At 39.8% G+C, this 13,382-nt stretch overlaps 2 protein-coding genes across 2 annotated transcripts in view; one reads left to right on the top strand and one right to left on the bottom strand.

Moving 5' to 3' along the window:
• usp24 (ubiquitin specific peptidase 24) overlaps positions 1-2,625 on the top strand; it is a 746,345-nt gene extending 743,720 nt beyond the window's left edge. Inside the window, exon 39 of the transcript XR_012396339.1 lies at positions 2,376-2,625. The gene's annotated coding sequence lies outside the window, so the exon portion shown is untranslated. The remainder of the gene's footprint in view (positions 1-2,375) is intronic.
• The window catches only part of dsg2.2 (desmoglein 2, tandem duplicate 2), a 713,230-nt gene that overhangs the window by 538,066 nt on the left and 161,782 nt on the right, over positions 1-13,382 (bottom strand). The window lies entirely within an intron of this gene.

The raw sequence follows: 13,382 nt of genomic DNA, 5'->3' as shown, positions 1-13,382 counted from the left end.
GCACAAGACTTCATGTCTAAAATAAATGGAGGCGCAGTTTTTTAAGAATGTGAGTACTTAGGTTTAAAATAATCTCAGTATTTATGATCAATATTTAAATTACAATAACAACTACTAAATGTATATGTAGATAAAATATAGACTATAATGGGTAAAGTACTATGATCCATCCTCATTCAGTGTAAAAAATGTACTAATATACTAAAAATAAAACAAAACACTTGTTCTGACCTGGAGTTATTAAAAGATATCAAATAACTAGTGTTCATACTTAATTTATTATTCATTCATTGATTTTCCTTCAGCTTAGTCCCTTTCTTAATCTGGGGTCGCCACAGCAGAATGAGCAGCCAACTTTTCCAGCACATGTTTTACACAGCAAATGCCTCTACAGCTGCAACCCATCACTGGGAAACACCCATACACTCTCATTCACACACATTTCATATTTCAGAGTGTATCCTCTTTAAATCAATGTCAAAATGTGTGATAATCATTGACTGTTTTTCATTCAAACCCAAATGAATTTTTTTTAAATCACACAATGACTCTCATACATTTTTAGAATTAATTGTAAAGGCGGGCAGAGCAGTGGTACAGTAGGTAGTGCTGTCGCCTCACAGCAAGAAGGTCGCTGTGTCGCTGGTTGGAGCAGGGCCGGAGCGGGACTCCTTTTTAGCTTTGGAGTTTCAAGCCCAAGACCTTTCCACCTCAGTCGACGACTGACTATATTAAAATAACGTCATTTCCAATTCATTTTCAAATGACACTAACATGTCTTTTTCAAGGACACAGCTGCTTTAGAACTTGACATGTTTTTCATAAATATGAGAACATTAATAAATATTACATTAATTTATAGATATCCAGTCCTTTGTAATGGTCGTCACCGTCAAAAAAAAATTTACCCCTACATAAGTAACCCAAACATTATTTTATGTCTTAACACTAAAAATGAAAAAATTATATTATATTCTTGTGAGGTTCGTAGTTGGATCGGCGGCGTCCTAACGTAACGCGATAACCACTAGACCACGATGGCACTGTTAAGTACTGCACAGTTAACTGCTGCTATTGATGTCTACTCTTTTTTTTACCCTACTCTTTTTTTTTTTGTTTTGTTTTTGTTTTTTTTCTCCCCTTTTTAGATTTCTGATCAAGTTGTGTCAGATTTATTAATGTAGTGAATCATCTGATTTTCATTGAGCAGGTGTAATATTCATTAATATTAATTAATATTCACTAAGGTGCCGCTGTTTGGGGTGGAATGGGGTGCAGCCCACATCATTAGCCTTCGGGCTGCACTTTGGTCATGGGGCTGCGAGAATAATGAATAAAAAGAGTGAGGTTATGGTCAAATAAACAAATAAATGAAAAAAGTGCAACTGCTCAGAGCGCAAGCAGCTAGGGACACCGGCCCTCGCGGCCAAAAAACGGACCGGCCCACTGGGAATTCTCCCGGTTCTCCCGATTAGCCAATCCGGGCCTGGGTTGGAGCCTCGGCTCAGTTGGCGTTTCTGTGTGGGGTTTGCATGTTCTACCTGTGTTCGCGTGGGTTTCATCCGGGTGCTCCGGTTTCCCCCACAGTCCAAATACATGCGGTACAAGTGAATTGGGTAAGCTAAATTGTCCGTAGTGGATGAGTGTGTGTGTGTGAATGTTTCCCAGAGATGGGTTGCGGCTGGAAGGGCATCCGCTGCGTAAAAACTGCTGGATAAGTTGGCGGTTCACTCCGCTGTGGCGACCCCGGATTAATAAAGGGACTAAGCTGACAGGAAAATGAATGAATGAATGAATAATATAGGCAATGTGTCATGCTTTTGTTAACACCAGTAGTTAGTTTTTAGGGTAAGGTTTAGTGTAGGTGGTGAATTCAATAGGACCTATTAGGATTTCATTACAATATGAAGGGCCCCAATTGTAAAGAGCACGTATGCATACACTTTAAGACGCACAATGTTTTTCTTATTTATAAATTTGGTGGAAAAGTCATGGTCTGCGCAGATGTATACAATTGTCCTTTTAAAATATTATTAATAAAATATCCAAAATATTAAAAAAAAAGTATCATAGTGATGCTAGGAATTTATAGTAATGATTCATTTATTCATTTTCTTTTCGGCTTAGTCCCTTTATAAATCTGGGGTCGCCACAGCAGAATGAACCATCAACTTATCCAGCATATGTTTTACGCAGCGGATGCCCTTCCAGCTGCAGCCCATCACTAGGAAACATCCACACACTCTCATTCACACACACACTCATTTACACACATACACTACGGACAATTTAGCTTACCCAATTCACCTGTAGCACATCTTTGGACTTATGGGGGAAACCAAAGCTACTGGAGGAATCCACACAAATATGGGGAGAACAAATATGGCCCTCCAGAAACTTGCGTTCTGTGAATGAACGTCGCCTCGTGGTTCCATCCCAAAGAGGGAAAAAATCACTTTCGCGAACGCTCACGCTCAATCTGCCCAGTTGGTGGAATGAACTCCCTAACTGCATCAGAACAGCAGAGTCACTCGCTATTTTCAAGAAACGACTAAAAACTCAACTATTTAGTCTCCACTTCACTTCCTAATCTGCAATTGCCTCTGAATATCACACTAACTGTACAAAAAAAAAAAAAAACTACTAACACTTCCCTTCTTAGACTTTACAGACCTGAAACTTGCCTTTAGTACTTATTCATTGTTGCTCTTAGTTGTGTAAATTGCTTCCTTGTCCTCATTTGTAAGTCGCTTTGGATAAAAGCGTCTGCTAAATGACTAAATGTAAATGTAACATGCAAACTCCACACAAAAACACCAACTGACCCAGCAGAGGCTTGAACCAGCGACCTTCTTGCTGTGAAGCTAAAGTGCTACTGTAACCACTGAGCCACCGCGTCACCCCCTATTATTAAGTATGTGCATTTTGGTTACTTTTCGTGGCATTTAACGCTGGTGTTAACAGACAAGATTAGTTCATTAGTTAGGTCGTCATGGTGGAGCAGTGGGTAGCATGATCGCCTCACAGCAAGAAGGTCGCTGGGTCAGTTGGCATTTCTGTGTGGAGTTTGTATGTTCTCCTCGTCTTCGCATGGGTGTGCTCTGGTTTATATGCAACTCTTTATGAATAGAACGGCAAGAAGTTTTAGACCAATCATAGATGTAAACACCATGTGACCAATACCTCAACATCATCTACACCAGGGGTGTCCAAACTCGGTCCTGGAGGGTGATGTCCTGCAGATTTTAGCTCCAACTTGCTTCAACATATCTGTAAGGATGTTTCTAGACTGCCCAGAAGGAGACACTGCTCCTTACCGTGCTAACCAGTTGACTTTTACCTTCCTGTGGACTGTTTTCCCACTTTTACCAGTTTGACCAGTGGTTCGACATGTACTGTAGATGCCCTTTGGTTTCCATGAACGAGACAGAGAGTTTCTGACGGGTGCTTGATTCTTTATTTTGCTCAAGACGAGAGCCATTAAACTTTCGTTGCGTAGCACCGTGAAACTACACAAAGAAACAACAAAAATCAATAAAAACAACTTGTATACAGAATAATACGACAAATAAAGATATAATGTACAGAGCGACATATGAAAGTGAAACAATGAAGTATATAACGACAGTTTGAAACAACTAATAAGAAGGCAGAGCTCACGATTAACATATACATACAAATGAACTCATGTGGCTTAAATATTAACTTCACATACCTCGCTCCGCTTTCCCAAAGGGTTCTATTAAATAAATTGTGCAGGATTAAGCCTCCCTTTTTCCATAAATCGCACAGCAACGTGTCTTCTCTTCGCTCCTGCTAGCCTGATTAACCTATTAGTCACCTAGGCTACCGAAACACGTGACATGCTCTGATGCTCTAAAATTATTTAAAGGCATATAATGATTTAGTGGTCACTTACACTCCCACCAATCATTTTATGATGAATTGAAAGAACAAACTGAAATTAATCAGAACATGATTTTGAACTATAACATGACCACGTTTACTTTTCATGACTATCAAGTATTTCAGAAATAATTATTTGGTCTGATGAGAGTGTATCATCCCAGTTACTAACAGTCAGTCTTCTTCAAGAAGTACAACTAATTTCTGAATCGGTCTTTCAATGATTGAGAGCTTGGGGGTCTGATTACGTTTGTTAGTGAGCTTTCGTTCTGCTACTCGTACCTTTACTCGTCTCACAAATCCATCACTCTCTTTGACAGTTTCAACCACTCTGCCCAACTGCCATTGACTTCTTGGGAGCATATCCTCTTTGATTATTACAACATCATTTACTCTGAGGTTTCTGCGAGGAGTGTGCCACTTTTGGCGTGTTGAAATGTTAAGCAAGTATTCCTTCTTCCAGCGACTCCAAAATTGCTCAACCAAGTATTGGACTCTTCGCCATCTTTTTGTAGCGTACATGTCTTCTTTAACAAATTTTCCTGGAGGTGGAAGTGCAACATCAGACTTCATAAGTATTAGGTGGTTTGGAGTTAGAGGCTCTAGTGAATTTGGATCATTAATTCCATCTACTGTAAGCGGGCGACTGTTAACTATGGCCATTGCCTCATAGAACAATGTTCTAAGTGAAGCATCGTCAAGTCTACCAGGACACAGTGCAATTGTGGCATTAAGTACACTGCGCACAGTTCGTATTTGTCGTTCCCAGACACCTCCAGTGTGACTTGCAGAAGGAGCATTAAAGGCAAACTCACATTGTTTCTCTGCGAGAAAGACTTCCAGAGTTTTGATGTCGACTTGTTTCAGGCAATCTTTGAATTCGTTCCTGGCCCCGACAAAGTTTGTACCTTGATCACAATAAAGTTTGCAAACCGCTCCTCTGAGGCTTATAAAGCATCTCAATGCATTGATGAAGGCATCTGTGGACAAATCTTCAATCATTTCAATATGAACTGCGCGAGATGACAAACAAGTGAATATTAGACCGTATCGCTTGTATTCTTTGCGAGCTCTCTTCACGACAAATGGCCCAAAACAGTCCATGCCACAAAATGTAAAGGGAGCAGATACTTCGACACGCTCCTTGGGAAGTTCGGCCATTCGTTGTTCTTCTGTCGGTCGTCTAAGTCTTCGACACTGCACACACTTGTGTATCAGCTTAGCAACTGATTTGCTACCTCCAATGACCCAGAATCCATTCATTCTAAGCTGCATTTGAGTTTGAGTTCGACCCTGATGGCAAATTTTGGCATGATAATGTGACAGAATTAGCTTGGTGATGTAACTATCTCTTGGTAGAATCACAGGATGTTTGAGGTCTTGACTGAGTGATGACTTCTTCAATCTTCCCCCTACCCGAAGAAGACCTTTGTCCAAAACAGGATCCAGTTGATACAACGCACTAGAATTTGGAAGAGCAATCCCATTTTCAATCATTCTCATTTCTTTGGAAAATGCTTCCTGCTGCATGAGCTTGATCACCACTTCAGCAGCTCTCTGACGCTCCTCAACAGTTATATGGTCAGTGGAGCATTTCTGTTTCAATCCAAGTCTTTTTATCCTTGCCACAACCTTCAGAAGCATTGACCAGCAAGAAAATCGTCTGAAACGACTTAAAATGTCGGAACTGTCACTAACTGTGGTGACAAATGTTTGGACTGGTTTAACTTCGGGGTCACCAACAAGCAAATTGGCAGAAGTATGTGGTGTTGGATTCACTTCTTGTTCCCACAGAAATTTGGGACCTCTTAACCAGGTTGAAGTAGCAATGTCAGAGGCATGAAACCCTCTGGAAGCATGATCAGCCGGGTTCTCTAAGGTATTAACATAGTACCACAGGCTTGAATCTGTAATGTCCCTTATGAGCTGCACACGGTTAGCAACGAATACATGAAACCGTCTTGCTTCGTTATTAATATAAGCCAAAACAACCTGTGAATCTGTCCAAAAGAATTCTCTGTCAATCTTCATTTCAAGCTCTGTCTTTAGCATGACACTTATCTTTGCAGATAGAACAGCCGCCGCAAGTTCCAGTCTTGGTATACTTGTGACTTTTGTAGGTGCGACTCTAGCCTTTGCCATTACCAAACTGCAGTGCACTTTACCTTTGTCATTTTTGAAACGAAGATAAGAGCAAGCTCCATATCCAATGTTGCTCGCATCGGAGAAGTGGTGCAGCTCCGTTTCAATGATCTCATTGAAGGTGTCAGGGTGATAACATCTTGGTATGACAACTTCTTTAAGCCTTTGAAGTCCACCTTTCCAATCCTCCCACCGTGAATACATGTCTTCTGGTAGCTGATCATCCCATCCAATGTTTTTCCGACATAGTTCCTGCAGGATGCACTTTCCCTGAAGAATAAAGGGTGCCACAAACCCAATTGGGTCGAACAGGGAACTAATGACAGACAAGATTCCACGGCGGGTCGATGGCTGATCTTTATAGTTGATGTTGAATTGAAAATTGTCATCCCTTGTTAACCACTGAACACCAAGTACACGTCCTGTTGGTGTTGCTTCAGGGTTTAAATTGAGAGGTTTAGAGACAATATCCCTTTCAGATGGGTCTATGCAGCAGAGAACATCTTCCTTATTGGAGTTGAATTTATGAAGCCGTAAACCTCCTTGTTTACAGAGTGCTTGAGCATCAGTAATTAGTTCCTTGGCTTCATCAATTGAACGAACACTGGCTAGCCCATCGTCTACATAGAAGTTTCTTTTAACAAACTCTGAAGCTGTTGGGTGTTTAACTTCGTACTGCTGTGCCAGGTACTTCAAACCGAAATTGGCACACCCAGGAGACGATGTAGCGCCAAAGAGATGGACTGTCATGCGATAGTCTTGAGGCTCTTTCTCCCAGTCTCCATCCTCCCACCATAAGAACCTCAGATAATTACGTTCGTCTGGAGGAACAAGGAACTGGTGAAACATCTTTTCTATATCACAGGTGACTGCGACTAGCTCCTTTCTGAAGCGGCAGAGTACTCCAACTAATGAATTTATTAGATCAGGCCCAGTCAACAGAGTGTCGTTTAGAGATATACCACTAAACTTAGCTGAACAGTCGAACACAACCCTCAGCTTACCTGGTTTCTGAGGGTGGTATACTCCGTGGTGTGGAATATACCATACAGTCTCTCCTTCTGATATCTCAGGGGCTAGTTCAGCATCACCTTTGTCAACGACTTCCTTCATGAAGACTTTGTAGTCATCCGAATATTGCTTGTTAGATTTGAGCTTTTTCTTTAATTGCTGCAGCCGGGCAACTGCCAGCCTTCTATTATTTGGCAGTGATGGTTGGCTGATACTCTTGAAAGGGAGGGGAAGTTCATAATGTCCATTATCCTTCTGTTTGATGTTGGTACTGAGATGTTGAATGAAACGAACATCCTCTTGAGACACACTTTTATCCTCATAACCTTTCTCATTGAAATCTGACTCAAGAATTTTCAAGACATCATTGGGTGATGGAACAAATATCTCCTTGACTGCAACTCTGTGGACAAAGCTCTGATTTCCCTGCCTGTCTAGGTGTGGATTAGAGAGACCTATAATGCTCCAACCAAGTTCAGTTCTTTGTGCGAATGGTTCATTTTCATGACCAATTATGACTTCAAGGGGAGCTAGAGCTGAAGGGCAGTCATATCCGATTAATAATCCGACTTCGCAGTTCTGCAGTGGTGGCAATTGATTGGCCAGATGTTTTAGGTGAGGCCACTCCAGTGCTGTGCTCTTCGTTGGGATATAGGACTTATCAACAGGAATGAAGTCTCTTGTATATGCTTGCCGTAACTGAATGGAGTTTGCTGCTTGGAGTCCTCTAACTTGCAGACCGCAAACCCTGTTACTTGCCGTTATAGTATCCACAGCTGTCATAGTGCTTAATCTAAGTTGAACTGGTTGCTTGACTGCATTTAGATCATCAAGAAGATCTTCCAAAATGAATGTTGAGTCACTCTGCGTGTCCAGTAGCGCATAAGTGAGTACTTCCCTTTGAGGCTCTTCCACTGTTGAAATAAGGACTGGCACAATACTGGAAGTAGCAGAAGAGCTTTGTGTGAGTGCATGGGCCATAACTTTCTGAACTTCCTGACTTGCTTGTACTTCTGTTGAAGTTTTATTTAATGGTTTTGGAGACACCATATGTCTTTCTTCATGTAAGCATGTGGGGTGATTGCGGCCACATGTTCCACACTTATGTCGTCTTCTGCATTTTTTTACAATGTGCCCTTTCCTGAGACACCCATAACAGAGCTGATTTTCTTGAATGAAGTTCTTTTTGTCTTCAATGGTTTTTTCTCCAAATGCAGAACATTGGACAATGCTGTGGTTTTCATCTTTACAGACAATGCATGATACTTTTGACTTTACGCTAGATGTATTAAGCCCTTTAGAACTGAACTCTTTCACGTCAGTCTTTGTACTGAGCGCCTTAGCTCGCTTGGGAAACTTTTCATCTGAATTTTTCATATTCATGAATGGGGAAGTAATGGGGTTACAAGCTATTCTAGTTTCCTTTTGCAAGAACTCTGTAAAACACTTGAAACTTGGATAGTCCCCTGATGCATCTAATTCTTCCGTCACAATTCGATTCCACTTGTGTACAACCCATTCAGGAAGTTTCTTTAGTAGCTTGTAGTTTTCTTCACAGTCATTTAGAATAGATAATCCCTTAATGTGTGGCATTGCCTCAGCACATCCTTGCAGGAAATCTGTGAAGTCTCGCAGTGCAAGTGGGTCATTTATCCCAATTTTGGGCCACCTCATCAGCTTGTCTCTAAAGGCTTTTTGTAGTATGAATGAATTCCCATATCTATCTTGCAGGACCTTCCATGCTCCATGGTATGCATCCTCTGAATTTCTATAGAAATATCCCTCCACAGCCTTACGAGCTTCTCCAACAAGGTACTTTTTAAGATAGAACATCTTCTCACCAGGTGGGAGGGGCTTTCTTTCTATAAGAGCTATGAAGGACATCTTCCAATCTATGAATTTCAATGGATCACCAGCGAAGATCATGGGTTCAGGCACAGGCAGTCGATGTGTGCTTAGTGAGTCTGCTATTGCTTGAGCTAAAGAAACATTATTCTGAGATGGCTGGGCTTCATGCTCTGCCTTGAATGTTTGCTGAGGCAAGAACAATTCAGCTTCTGGGTTTAACTGAAATCTGTGAATGCTAGAATCTATTTCTTTATCATTAAATTGACTGATCCCTTCAAGATCATTGTACACTTTCACACGAGCTGCTGCTACTTTTACTTCCTTGTCTACTTGCAACTGATGCAGCCGTTTTCTTTCTTCTTCAAGCTTAAGCTGCATTTCTACCTCCCTTTGCTTTATTTCTGCTAGCATTTTAGCTTCAGAAAGCTTCCATTCACTCTCCATTTTATTAAGCTTTGCTTGTTGATCATGGATTTCCTGCATAGCTTTAGCTTGCTCTTGTTTTGCTGCAAGTTCAGCTTCTGCTTCAGCTCGCTTACTTGATATCTTGGAAGAGGTCTTTGACTGATTACCTGATCCTAGCGATGACTCTGACATCACTGTGTTTGTTTTTGTGCATCCAAAGATTGATCCGTATTCATCTTTATTTAAGACTTGTCTCACTCTTTCCTTCACAAGCTCTTCATTGTAATCTTCACCTATTGTCTCCAGCCGCTTACTCACAAGATCAATAATTTCAGCAGTCAGTGCAGCACAAGCATCCATACGATTGACAATGTCTGGAGATGTAGCATGGTTACGCAATATTGGCTCATAATGCTGATGGACTAGATTACATTGATTTTGAATGTCTTGCTGAATTTGTTCTAGATTCTCACGTGAACAGAACATTTTTAGTGTTGATCTGCAATCTTTTGCAGTCTCTTTCCAACTGTTATAAGCTTTATGGAAAGCTTTCTCTTGTTGCTTGGCTTCCTGTTCACGCATTTCTAGACCCCTTTCTGTGAAGCTTCTTTCACGTGTGCTTGATCTGACCTGCTGCACAACTGGGTTGCTTATTTCTACTGTTGGGAGTGACATTTCATCTGCTTGTTTGACTGCATGCACTTCTTCATGGGTACTATGTGTATCTTCCATAGCCTCTTCAGCGTGTACAGCTTCCATAATTAAAGAGGAACTTAAGCAGTGAATAATAACACTCTCACCAGACCTCTAGCACGTAAGCACCCAAATAAATTAGCAAACAAAATCAATATAAATGCAAACAGCAGTATATGACATCCAAAATATTAGCTTGTAACAGGAATAACAAGGAAATGTCAGTTTTCAAATAAGTACAGCTAACATTAACACTGATTGTAATTTTTCTAATGCTAAATAAAAAAAATTAAGTTCTTTTTTTTTTTCTTAAATTCTACTCAAATAATGTAATTCAAATCTTAAACTATGAAGTAAATGTTCTTTATAACATTATTTATTTCCTTTTATTTAAAGTCCTTTTTAAATGTAACCCTTTTAACTCAAATGTCCATAAAATATTTGCTTTTCCTTTAAAGCATTAAAATTACTAAGTTCAAGATGACTTGATGCTGCTTACGTAGGAATATGTTCTTAAACTCTCTTGCCACTCAAAGTCTCCCACTGTATCTGCAACAGTGAATGACAGCACGCGCGCCACCTCCGACTAGTATGGGTAACTGCAGCCTCCGATCAGCCTGTGCGATGACGTCACGACTCTGCCAGCTGCCAGCCTGCGTCTCGATGAAACAGATGCGTGGTTCCTTTAAGCGACGAGTTTCACTGTAGATGCCCTTTGGTTTCCATGAACGAGACAGAGAGTTTCTGACGGGTGCTTGATTCTTTATTTTGCTCAAGACGAGAGCCATTAAACTTTCGTTGCGTAGCACCGTGAAACTACACAAAGAAACAACAAAAATCAATAAAAACAACTTGTATACAGAATAATACGACAAATAAAGATATAATGTACAGAGCGACATATGAAAGTGAAACAATGAAGTATATAACGACAGTTTGAAACAACTAATAAGAAGGCAGAGCTCACGATTAACATATACATACAAATGAACTCATGTGGCTTAAATATTAACTTCACATACCTCGCTCCGCTTTCCCAAAGGGTTCTATTAAATAAATTGTGCAGGATTAAGCCTCCCTTTTTCCATAAATCGCACAGCAACGTGTCTTCTCTTCGCTCCTGCTAGCCTGATTAACCTATTAGTCACCTAGGCTACCGAAACACGTGACATGCTCTGATGCTCTAAAATTATTTAAAGGCATATAATGATTTAGTGGTCACTTACATGTACATTGGCTGACTTGAGTTGCAGAGTTGACCACGACGACGGGGTTCGAGTCTGGTGAAGAGCGGCTCCATAAAGCTGGTAAGACAAAAACAGAAGCCATAAAATAAACAAGTAGAAAATCAGGTGAGAATGTGGTAAAATCTGAAAATGTGGTTAAAATCAGTTGAGTGCTTTTCTTTATCTGGATTGCTTTTTAAAACTCTCGTTGGATTTAGGGAAGGGGAGGGTGGGTGAGTCACTGCTTTTGAAAACACTAGAGGTTGGGTTGGGTAAAGGACTGGGGTGGGTCAGCCAATCAGTCAGTCTGTCAACAGCGGCCTTTGGTGGATTTACATGAGAACAGCAGGCACAATTGGTTCTCATTAGAGAAATTTGATTTCAAAATGCATACACATCAACCTCTAGTGGATTTGCGAAAGCAAAAAAAGTAGATCCTGCAATGTAATTGGTGCTCTTCAGAAATGTATATAAGGGACATTTTCAGAATGAGCCTGGGTTGCAAAATTACATGTTAATCAATTGAATTACTGAAATTATTATTTAAAAAATGTATAAGTATATATTTACACACTTTCCACAAGTTAATAAATCAAATTAATAAAAAGGAACTGCCAAAACCTACCCAGTAGTGCAGTCATACCAGCCTGATCTCACGAGGAAACGTAAGTATTGTACGTTTTGTCAGTTTTGTCAGTTTATTGGCTAATTAGTACGAATTCGTACGATTTTAAAAAGGAGGCGTGGCACCCAAACCCACCCCTAACCTAAACCGTCATTGGGTGATGAGCAAATTGTACTAAATGGAACAAATTAGATCATACAAATTAGCCACTAAATCAAAAAGTTAAAAATTGCGTTGGCCACGTTTTCAAAATAAGCCTGGGTTAAGACAGATAGACTTTAATTTGAATTAACTTATTTTATCCTTGAGGTGTTAAGACTAAATAAACCAATTGTTTCAGAGCCAGCTCGAAAAGAAACAGCGGAGACGAAACAAAAACAACTGAAGACAATGAGTGCATGTGTAAGGGCATTAAAAGACTTTACATTAACCAACTACACAGTGTGCATTTGTCATGAGTTGATATGTAAAAATACATAAATACAATTTAGACTTAAAAGCTCATGCTGTGATGCAATCTTTTTCCAGTGATCACACTAATTCGCAGGTTAAGTTTACATGACCCACATTTGCATACATATGAATGGAGGTCAAAGGAGTAAGTGGAATCTCAATGTAATGGGGAAATGTATTCTGGCTAATTCTTTACTGTTGAGAAATTTAGCATCTCAAAAGCTTAATTTAACACAGTAAGATGCTTAGATGCAGAGCTTGCTCTCTGAAACATGCGCGCACACACACACACACACACACACACAAACACACACACACATATGCACACCTATGTTTACAGGCATAATGGCTTTTTCTATATTGTATTTTCTTTCCCTCTACCCCTAAACCCAACCATCACAGTAAATGATCTGCATTTTCAAGTATTAAAAAGTATTTAATTTAAGTTGATTTATGAGATTTTTTTCCCTCATAAAGACCAAAAACATGTTCCTACATAGGCACATTTACTGGTGTAGTTATATATATATATATATATATATATATGTGTGTGTGTGTGTGTCCCCACAAAGTGAGGAATACAAGGCACACACACACACATATAAGGAGTTTGCTAAAACACTTTTTTGTGTGGATTTTTTTGCAATTACACTCTTAAATACTAATGTGACAATAATGTAATAACATGTTTTCTGAACATTACTAAAACAACTAACGTTCTTGCAATTGTACTTTTTGATACACAACATACAAACGTGATATCTGAAAATGACTAAAGATAGATTTGTTTGTTTACAATGTTTTGCAACATTATTGGAGATGCTAGATAGCTAGACAAAACTGTTGCTACTAACAGTCCCATATAGCCTGGTGAAAGGGGTGGTTCTTTTCTTTTTTTTAATCAAAATGTGGACCTTTTTGCAGTTATTCCAGTCTGATCTCACAAGAAAACGTAACTATTTTACGTTTTTTCAGTTAAGTGGCTAATTCGTACGAATTCATACAAGTTCAGTCAATGTACAATTTTAAAAAGGAGGCGTGGCACCCAACCACACCCAAGATCAAGTTTATTC

Source organism: Danio rerio, chromosome 20, assembly GCF_049306965.1.
Source record: "Danio rerio strain Tuebingen ecotype United States chromosome 20, GRCz12tu, whole genome shotgun sequence".
Classification (NCBI taxonomy): Eukaryota; Metazoa; Chordata; class Actinopteri; order Cypriniformes; family Danionidae; genus Danio; species Danio rerio.
Note: the sequence above shows the minus strand (reverse complement) of the source record. Positions and strands in the feature narration are given on the sequence as shown.